An 11624-nucleotide genomic window follows, 5' to 3' on the forward strand; every position below is an offset into this window, starting at 1 on the left:
ATGTGTGAGTCTGTGACTTCAAACACCAGCACTGGGAGAGAGAGAGAAGAAAGTTTATTCAGTCCATTAAAGTTTATCAGAAAATTGCTCAAGTGTCCTTATTAGAAAGGCAAAGTTCACAGAAACCCGAGGGCCACTCTGACTTGGATTTTTGCAATTGTCTTTCTCAAAGTCTCAGAGAATGTGTTCCAAGACTTTTAAGGAAGGCTTCAGAAGTCTCACTGTTAACCAGTCCCTTTGATGGTGGTTCTCTGGGTTTGAGAATTGTCAACTTAGAAGGTCCTTGCATAGGGTTTGTGACCCCTTGGAAGGAGGGAGAGGGCACTGTAAAAGCCCTGTGATAAAAGTCGTCTGCTTACTGAACATGGTCTGATGGACCATCATCATCAGGATTTAGTACAGGGCCAGGGCTCTGGACTCTCCCTGGGGTGGGATAATTTTCATAATACTCACCTTTTTGAACCCCTTCCCTGGGTTAGTGAGTTGAGTGCTATGGCTCAGGTTAGTGGTTTAATTTTACCGCTTACCTACCCTTTAAAAGAACTTTGGAAAACTACATATTTTTCCTACATTTTAGATTGACATCTAAAACTTTCAGTCATCGATTTAAATAGCTGGTTACAGTGGCATGCATCTGCAGTCCCAGCTACTTGGGAGATTGAGACAGAAGGATCACTTGATCCAGGAGTTCAAGGATAGCCTGGATAACATAGTAAGACCCCATCTCAAACAACAACAACAACAAAATAACAAATACATAGTTACCGAGGATATAATCTCTCTCTCTTTTTTTTTTTTTTGGTACCAGGAATTGGATTCAGGGGTCACTTAACCACTGAGTCACATACCCAGTCCTTTTTTTTTTTTTTTTTTTTTTTTTGAGACAGGGTCTCAATAAATTGCTTAGGGCCTTGCTAAGTTGCTGAAACTGGCTTTGAACTTTCAATTCTCCTGCCTCAGCCTCCTGAGTTGTCAGGATTACAGGTGTGCGCCACTGCACTCAGCCCTAATATTTTTGAGTATTGATATTTTAAAATAAACTCTCTCTCTCTCTCTCTCTCTCTCTCTCTCTCTCTCTCTCTCTCTCTCTCTCTCTCTCTCTCTCTCTTAACTTCTGGGTGTCAAGCCCAGGGCTTCATACATACTAGGCAAGCACTCTACCACTGAGCTATATCCCAGTCCTCCAGAATTCTACCCTGATATAATATGTTTTAATATTTAAAAAGTCTTAAAACATCCTTTCAAAATCTATGCATTAAAATTATATATATAAATGCATATTAAAAATTTTAACTGTCCATGATTAAATCAACATGTTTATTTTTGATTTTTCCATTTCAAAAGTAATTTTTATAAAAAATTCATCTCTTCATGGGTTAGACAGAATTTTTTTATGTAACTGTGGATAACTAATATTCATTGCAAAAAGACATATGTAAGTACTGAGAAGTTTTGTTAAAGCAATGCCATTCAACTTTAAAATTCCTTCTGAGTTATATGTCAAAAATCTTTTTATGAATGAAAAAAAATTATACTTAATGCTGTATTAGCTGGCAACTTGACTATATCTTCCCTCCATTTAGTTTAAGATTTGTGCATGACCCCTAAAGAAACAGGAGACGTAAAACACCATGTCCCCGAATGTTCCCTTGCTGTTCCCAAAACCTAGCCAACTTAAAGGAACAATGAGAGCCAGCCTGGGCTGGAACATCCAGATACATATTATCTTGAAGGACACCAGCTTTCTTTTAGGCACAGTGGGAACTAGGGCAAGATAGTGTAATCTGTAGAAAGCTACTTTCTTGCATGTATACCAGGGTTATTGCTCCTTAGGATGTCAGTCATACCAGCCAACTAAGCAAGCTAATGCTGATGAAGCCACTGCTTCTACAGCTGACACATAAAACCCCTCCCTGAGTGGGGACAGCACAGAACTAAGGGCACTGGGGAAAGGCTAAGTGTCGCTCCTCCAGCTGGCCACCACTGTGCAACATGCTGTGAGGCAGAGGAGATGAAGCACCTTGAGGGACAGAAGTGCTATCTGTTCAACTTGTCACCACTGAACTCTTCTTGGAGCAGTCTCTGGTCCTTTGTAAGCTTTTGCCAGTAAAGCATATGTCTCCCATGCTGCGCCCTGGCACTTGCTTTGATTTTTCCATAGCCTAGCTCACTGCTCTGGCCCCACTGGACAAGATGGCTTGGAAACCACTTGATTCTCAAAAGGATTTGCTGCCCCATCATGAGACTCACTGGCTTTCTCAATATGCACCCAGTATTTCTTAGTTGTCTCTTTGTTGGGGGCCTCAGAAGTGTTCTGACAAAAAGAAAGGCGACCCATTACCCACTTCAAAATCTATGTCTAGTGGGAAAAGGACTGCTAGACGGGAGATGCCTGGATCACAGGAGTATTCATGATCAGGTCAACCTAGGAAAGAGATCATTTCAAAGTCAAGTTCAGAATCTAGAATGGCAGGTGGGTGCCTTAGACTGGAATTCTAGGTATCCCGGGGAAAGACTGTGTCCCTCAGAGGTTCACACACCCTAGACATTCACATCCAGCCAGCCGAGCAGAGCAGCTGCTGCAGCTTAAAGCTCTATATGAAGATAACCTTGGCCTCTTGGAGAAGTGGTGGAGGCTGCTCACCTGGTCAGGGTGTCTCAAGACTCACCACCCACAGAGCTGCCAGGTGGTATGCTGGTTTTCTTTTCTTTTCTTTTCTTTCTTTCTTTCTTTCTTTCTTTCTTTCTTTCTTTCTTTCTTTCTTTCTTTCTTTCTTTCTTTCTTTTGTTCTTTCTTTCTCTTTCTTTCTTTCTTTTCTTTCTCCCTCTCTCTCTCTCTCTCTCTTTCTTTCTTCTTTTATTTTTCTGGTACTGGGGATTGAACCCAGGGTCTCTCTACCACTAAACTACATCCTCCCAGCCCTTTTTTTATTTTGAGACAGGCTCTCACTAAGTTACTGAAGGTCTTACTCTCCACCACCACACTCAGCCTCATCCTCCCTCTTTTTAAACATTTTTTTTCCTCTTTCCTCTTATGTGATGTTTTTTTCTTCTTAAATGTCCCTGGCTATGACCTTAAGCTTTTCTTCAGCCCATAGCTAGAATTTCTTTCTCTGTCATGGTAGTAAAAGTTTGAGCTCTGCTTGGGTTTAAATGCTTACTTGCTGTTGAACTTTGGAAGCTATTCCAAAGAGCAAATGCACTTTTAGTTTAGAGAGACCTGGGTTTGAATCCCACACTGCCACTAATAATGACCAAACCTGGGAAATAAAACTCTTGGAATAAATTTCCTCTTCCATAAACTAAAGTTAACAATGGCCATCTTAGGGCTGTTGAGAGGCTCAAATAAGATAAGTCAGTGAAAATTTCTGTGCAATACCTAGCACACAGCAGACCTCCAATTATTCCTGAATGTTACAAACTATAGTGTGTAATTATTAGAATATCTTCCTGTACTAGACATAGTGAAGAAAATAGGAATGATTTAGGCAGATAAGATGGTTTCATATGTCTTTGCTAAAGCAGAGCCTGGTGCTGAAAGATGGATAAGTTGGTTTGTTCTGCTCTGGTGGAAGGTTGGTAGATGGTTGGAAGCAGGAAACTAGGGGCTAGTTGGATGTAGGCCATTTTGAAGTTGAGCTCCTTGTTTATTCAAGATTCAGGAAGCCAGCCTAATTGGCCATTACTCTCTTAACCCATCATCCTCATTCAAGAGCTGGGCTTTTTGGCAGTCATGCTTATACCATGTGACCTCATCCCCTCTGATTCCACCAGTGTGGATGGACACCTGGCCCAAACAGGACCAATCAGATTTTCCTCACCAGGGAATATGAACTTGGGGTTAAAATTTCCTTTCATGTTCTGAGATTTGCTTTTGAATGAAGAGGATAAAAAACTGGGTGATATGGTGTGACCATCTTTTCCCATATGAATTGAGAGGTGAGGAATGTCCAATTGCAGGGAGTGAAAAAATAAGATTAAAAAGAAAGAAAGAAAAAGAAAAAGAAAGAAAGAAAAAAAAAAAAGAGAGAGAAAACATCAGAGAGGAGAGGTAGAAACTGTAGATTTCTGAGTTTCCACAGTTCCTAGTTCTTATTTCAGACTCATTCTGAGGCCTTGGATTTCATGAGACACTTCTGAGTCCTTACTGATGGGCCCACTTTTATTGCGGACGCTGGGTCATGTTGTGCTTTAAGCTCTTTTCCTCTCAAGTTGCAGAAGACAACTTGAGCTAGTTTAAGCAAAAAGATGAAGTTAATAGAAAGTGCTGGGGAAATCTCATGAGATCTGGGAGGTTTGAATAACCTGGTTTCAGGAAGTGCTAGTACCAGGGCAGCTCTGGGACCTTCTCTAGGAAAAGCAAGTGTGTATGGTTCAGCCAGCCCAAATGATGTCTCCTATAAGCTGGTTTGTGCGACTGCCTACAGCTTGCTGGGAGCAGGAAACTGTGTTTCTAAGAGGGGTGCATAGACTTGTACAACAGTGTCTCACATTAAAGAATTTATAACCTCCCACAAATAGTAATACTTCAAGGCAGCCTGTGACAACTGTTGGAAGAGATGTATAAGCATAAAGTGCTTCAGGGATTTAGGAAGGTCAGGTACATTTGAGCTGTGGTGACTACGGCCCAGATGTCAGGCCAAGGTTGGCAAGTGGCTTCCTGAACAAAATACTAAAAATACACTTAATAGTAAGTAGAAGAAGTATATGTATATGTATGTAGGTGTGTGCATGTGTGTGTATGTGTATGATCAAATGTAAATTGCAATGAAACAAGACTGTGTTTTGGGAGGACTAATCCATAGAGTGAGTCACACTGATTTAAGCAAATGTACCAAATGAAAAGCAAACACAAAACAATTGAGCCAGGGTTCTGTCTGAATTCTAAGCAAGTAAATCACAATCCTGTAATCCTTGGTCTCAGTCCTGATTCTGAGCCACTGTTCAGCTAGTCTCCCCTGAACTCTCACCCACAACACTGGAGTGTCTGCCCTCTGGCTCTCCTGGGCTCATGCCCTGTCTCCACTGGTCATCAAAAGGGTCTTTCTGAGGCAGACACATTCTTAATCTGTTCACAGTATACTCCTCCACATCTTTGTCTCAACAAAGCCTGGGTGACTTCATCTGTTTTTATGGTCTCAGTCATCACCCATGTGGGAATTCCTCTGAACTTGATTTTAAAAATTGCTCTAGCTCATATCTATCTCCTATGATTTGGATTTATGCATCCTGAGACATCTGCCTGATGCATTCTGAAACATCTATTCTCAGGATGTCCCACATACTTCCAACTCAATAAAAGCGAAGGGACTCTTGGGCATTTCCTCCCTCATTTTCTGTTGCCTAGTCGCTGGAGTCTGTATTGCACCCATACTGTACCTTTTATTAGAAGTAAAATTCGATTCTTATTTCTCCTTAATCCACCATGTCAAATTGATCACTAAGTTGTTTTTCAACACTTCTCCAATTTGTCCCTGCCCTTTACTACTGCCCCATCAATCCCACGTGTATTATTCAGGGTCCACCACAGAAACAGAACCAAGAGAGAATTCATTGGGAGATTGTCTCACACCATCACAGAGGTGGAAAAGTTCCATGGTAGGTTTTCTGTAAGCTGGAGAGTCAGAGAAGTCAGTAGCATGGCTCGGTCCAACAAGCCAGAAGCCTCAGCGCTAAGGAGGCCACCAGTGCATCCCCAAACCTGAGACAAAGGCCAGGGAACCGATAGAAGGCCACTGCTGTGAGTCCCAGAACCCAAAGGCCACAGAACCCGGAGTCTAACGTCCAAGGGCAGCAACAGGAGAAACAACCTGCTTCGAAGGAAGAGCCAGAGGAGGGCGAATTTCCCCCTTGCTCCACTTACCTCTTCCTTCCAGGCCCTTACTGAATGAATGGTGCCTGGCCATGTTGAGCTGATAGATTCACCAATCTTCCCAGGAACCACCCCCAACACCCTGCCATACTCAAAAGTAGAGCTTTACCAGTTCTAGTCTTGTTTTTGCCTCATCATCTATATTAGTCACCTTTCGTTTTGCGACAAATTACTTCAAAATCAGTCATTTAAAACAGTATTGTTTCTGAGGTTAGGAATCTGGAAGCAGCTTGACTGGTAGTGTCCCATACCTAAACCCAGATGTTGTACCAGTTTTATGTGCTAATGATGTCCTGGTCACTAGCTGCTATGGTTTCAATGTGTCCCTCAAAATTTATAGGATGGAAATTTAATCCCTGATGCAAAAGTATTTAGAGGTGAGCCCTTTCTGGAGCTGTTTGGATCATGAGGGCTCTGTCCTCATGAGTGGATTGATGCTCTTATAGAAGGACTTCACAGAGGGGTATGTCCTTCTCGCCCTCTGTCTTCTGCCATGTGAGGATCCAGTGTTCCTCCCCTCCAGAGGACACAACATTCAAGGCACCATCTTGGAAACAGAAAGCAACCTTTACTGGGTGCCAGCTCCTTGATCTTGGACTTCCAGCTTCCAGAATGGTGAGGAATACTTCCCTATTCTTATACCAGTCTGTGGTATTCAGTTAGAGCAACACAAATGAGCTAGCACAGGCTTTCCATCAGGATCCAAGCTTCTGTGTCTCTGTATCCCTAATGATATCTCACTGTGAATTCAGTCAGGTCTCCGTGGATTTCATTGCATGGGCTAATTGCTTCACCAGTAGGATGTCTTAGTCCAGTTCTCTTTAACCCAAGACAAGGGCCATTTGCAATAATATTTTTAAAACAGGAAGCTTTATTTGAGGTACATCAACCAGGAAAAAACATAAGGTAGGGCTTTGCATTCCTTTCTACACTCTTGGTCCAAGAGAAAGCCAATTTCTTCTGGACTAAACTTGGCCCATTTGTGAGTACTCTGATTTATCAAACAGTGTTCTTCACTGGGTTGGTTCCATGTGTCTCAGCCCTAATAATTGTATCATGGATGTAATTATTTCTGAGAGTTGGACTGATTTGGCCGGTCTCTACGATAGTTCTGCTGTGGATTAGAGAGATTATGCTTTGGAGGCTTCCTTTTGCTATAAAAGATGGAAACAGCCCAGCAGTTAGTCAGTTCCCAGTTCCTGACAGCTTGTGGGGTGAAGGAGGTTTAGAGGGTAGACACTGAGGTTGGTTCTTGGGTGGGTATGACTCTTGTACAGTTCTCTCCCCAGCCCCCAACCCCATTAAAAAATAAATCCCTTGAGTGGTTTGGTTTTGGGAATGTTTCAGTCCTTTATATTTTACCTACAGAGGATTTGGAGGCACGAGAAAGAAAATTTCATATTTTTTAAAGCCATTGTCTTGCGTCTCTTTGTTACACCAGCTTAGCCTCCACTGTGACTTTTGTCCTTTCAGACTAGGAGACAGGACTGCTTGTATTATTCATTAGAGCTGAAGTGTGTTGAGTATGCCGGGCTCTGGATCAAACACCAAGCCCTCATTACCCTGCTTCACCCTCACAACAACTGCATGAATAAAGTTCTATGGTTGACCCATTTTGACCTACTTCTTTTTTACATGTGGATTAGAAAGATCCAGCAGCATGCCTAAAGTCATAGATTTCTTCCTTAAGAAATGTTGTCAGAGCTTTAATAGTTAGTGTTGAACCTGAACTTCCAACACATATCTGAGCCCAGTTCCTACACGCTCAGCTGACAAGCTCAGGTGCTTCCCTGCTGTGATGAGGGGAATATGGATGTCATTTGTAACCCAGTCTAGATGCTCTGGTCCTTTCTAGCAATGGCTTGTGCTGAATTTGTACATTTTGGGTCACAGTTCTGTAACAAAAAGACAAAAACCATACCTAAATTTATCCACGATGTGAAATTTTCTCTTCTGACTTACAAAACGCTATCATGTTTTTGATATCCCCTTTGAGTAACTTAACTCTGAGAAAAAATTCTTTTAGAACCACGGAGTTGGAGAAGACTCCCTAGGTTCAACCTGAGGCTCCACCACTTTCCAGCTGTGTGACTTTGAGCTTTGGTTGCAACATTTTTTTAAAAAAATAGGGAGACTATTAACTGATAGCGAGGTGTAAAAAGGCTGCACAGGCAAATAAATCCAGAGCCCTGAACACCTTGCCAGGCATGCAAGGTAAGATGAATGGAAGTTTTTATCAAATGCGATGAGGATTATAAGGATGCCACTGGATTTTCAAATGGGTTGAAGGTGAACGTTGAGAGCAGTTTCAGAGGAGGCGGGGAGGAAGTTCGGTTCCAGGTGAATGAGAGCTTGAGAAAGTGCACCTACGAGTATAAAGACTAACTGCTCTGTTAAGAAATGTGCAGGCTTAGGAAAGGAGAAGTGGGGCAACTTGAAAAGTGACATAGGGTAAGAGGAGATTTTTTAATTTATTTATCTTGTGGTACTAGGAATTGAAAACAGGGCCTCAAACTTACCAGGCAAGAGCTCTACCAATGAGCCACACCTCCAGCCCTTTAAAAAGTTTTAAATTTATTTACAAAATTTGACATGGGTCCTCCCTAAGTTGCTTGGTTGACCTCCAATTTGCAATCTCCTGGCCCAGCCACACAAGAGAGTGTGTTCATAGATCTAGTTCGGCAGTTTGCACTCTCAGCTGAGTATTAGATCCACCAGAGCCCTAAAAAATAGGGGCCCACTCCAGGCCATTTAAATCAGGATGTTATAAACACGGCACAGAGAATTTTAACATGTCGCTGGTGTTGAGAAACACTCATTGGGGCACTCAAAGCACAGTCATGTGTCACTTAACGATGGGGACCTTGTCTGAGAACTGCATTTGGTGATTTTTGTTTTTGTGTTTTTTTTAAAAAAAATTATTAGTTGTTGATGAACCTTTATTTACTCATTTATATGTGGTACTGAGAATCAAAGCCAGTGCCTCACACATGCTAGTCAAGCACTCTACCACTGAGCCACAACCCCACCCTGTTTGGTGATTTCTGACTTTGTGTGAATATCATAGAGTGTAGTTTAACAAATCTAGATACAACCCTGCATGTACGAGGCTGCTATTGGTGTAACATGGCAACAGTTTTACAGCAAAGTTTCTTCATTCTTTTTCATAAGTAAAAGTACACTCTGAGGATAAAATGTTTAGTATATAGTAAATCCCTAAATCATTAACACAGTTGTTTATTATCAAGTATTCTGTACTATGGCTAAGTATATGTGCTATGCTTTTATATGACTGGCATTGCAGTAGATCTGTTTAACACAACATCATCAGAATGAAGAGAAGGGAGGGGGATGGGAATAGGACAGACAGTAGAATGAACCAGACATGACTTTCCCATCCTTATATATGAATACACCGCCAGTGAAACTCCACATCAGGCAAAACCACAGGGATCCTAATAAGTTATACTTCAAGTATGTATAATATGTCGAAATACATTCTACTATCATGTATATCTAAAAAGAACAAATAAAAAAAAAGAAAATGGAAAAAAGAAAATAAAACAGCGTCACCACAAACGTGAGAGACACAGGGTGCTACAATGTTACACTGGCTACTATCGCACTAGGCAATAGAAATTTTTCAGTTCCATTATAATTTATGGGACTACCCTCATATATATGATCTGTGGTTGACTAAAATGAAATGTTAGGGGTTGCATGACTATAGTGGTTTCACCAATATTTTAAATATTGTGCACATATTTTAAATCAGCAGAAAAAACCCAGTGTGTAAGAATAGAAAAAAGTCAGGAATGTAGGGGTGAAACTGAATTGAAAACATAACATTTTAAAAAACCATTAATTTCTAAGAGAAATTACTTCAGGATACTTACTCTCTCAAAAAGTCTTTAGAATCATGACTGTAAGTAAGAAAACAACAGCACTTTTTCTTACTGTTGGGATTTTTGGATAGGAAAAATTTTAAGCATTTGGTGATATTTAGGAGATTTTCAGAAATAAGGAATAGCTGGTCAGAATGAATATTTTTCCAGGCATGTAGTAGTGTGAGGTTAAGAAGAAAAACAGTAGACACTTGATACCTATAGTCATGAATACAATAAAACAGAGAGATCTGGAAAATGTACATACATAATTTTTATAAACTAGCCCTTGTAATGCCACATTACACCAATGAGGACAATTCCTATATTGAAAACACAATTGTGCCTGTAGAAGAACACTAAAGGAAAAATTTTAAAATGCTAAGTAGTTACTCCTTAGAAGTTAGGAATAGGGATGACTTTTTTAAATGTCATATCTATGTTTAAAAAATTGATGTTACTTTTGTACTAAAAAACAAAGTACTCAGAAAAATATGAGAAGAAAATATACAGCAAAATATAGTCAGAGGTTGATTTGGTGAGAAAGAATTGGGAGTGTTTTCTTCTTTTAATTATCCTCATTATATAAGCATTTTTAGTCATAATTGGTATCAAAGAAACTTTATTTAAAAATAAGGATCAAAACCTGTTTTCTTGCTTACAATTTTATTATCTGACCAAGAGATTTGGATGGAGCATTCATAAAGCTGTCTAAGGTCTAGGAATCAATTTAGGGGGTTGGCATAAGCTTTCTCGGTTTCATTTTTCTTACTTTTTTTTTTGTTTTTTGTCATGCTGGGAATCGAACACCAGGGTTTATGCATGCCAGGCAAGCACTGAGCCACATTTCCCGTTGGCAAATGCTTTTTTATTAAAGGGCCAGATAGTAAATATCTGAATCACCTGGTCTCACAACTACTCAGCCTTGACACTGTGATGCAACAAGAGATGTAGACAAGTAAATGAACAGAAGTGTCTGTGTTCTAAACAAACTTTATAGTTACTGATCTTAAGTTTCATATATTTTTCATGTATTGCCCAATATTTAAAAATGTAAAATCAACAACATTTAAACACGTAAAATCATTCTCACACCCTGTAAGAGACTGGATGAAGCCCACAGGCTATAATTTGTGGACTTCTGAGTTAGATGAAATCAGGATTGTGAGGAATGAAACATACCAGCAATGCTGAAAGCCCCCAACAGACATGGACAACAAACTTTATGTTTAATCTGTGATATCTCTGCATCTATTTTTCTTAGCTAAAGATTTGCTATTTAGTTAGATGTCTTTGGAAAAGGCTGCCAAGTCATAGAGGAACAGAGCAACCTGGTAAAAATGCTGATGTAAATACAGAACTATCAATACTGAGTTGTTCCTGTACTAGGTATTTCTGGGAGGAGGAAGAGCACATATCTTTAATATAAGTCAGTGATGAGGGAATTATAGGGGTATAAACAATATTGTAAGATCACATAAAAAGATAAGTAAATCTTCATGGAAGACAACTGTGTTTATTGGAGTAACTGGTAAGAAAGTCTGGTAGGAAGACTTGACATTACATGGTCATCATGGAAAAAAAAACATTGCAGAAGACAGTATTCTAAAATATTGTTAATATTGATCATAATATTAATAGCACTAAGGAAAAATTACTTTTTTGTGGAACTCACGAACTTTTCAAGAGTTAATAAATCAAGAAAAAGGGTTTATAAAATTAGTCCTGAGAGCTGGGGATGTAGCTCAGTGGAAAAGCACTTGCCTAGCATGCCTAAGGCCCTGGGTTCAATTTCTACACTGAAAAAAAAAAAAAAAAAAAAGTCCTGATTGTGAGCTGATTGTGAGCTGATTGTGAGTCCATTGTGA

This window comes from Sciurus carolinensis, chromosome 2 (assembly GCF_902686445.1).
Source record: "Sciurus carolinensis chromosome 2, mSciCar1.2, whole genome shotgun sequence".
Taxonomy (NCBI): domain Eukaryota; kingdom Metazoa; phylum Chordata; class Mammalia; order Rodentia; family Sciuridae; genus Sciurus; species Sciurus carolinensis.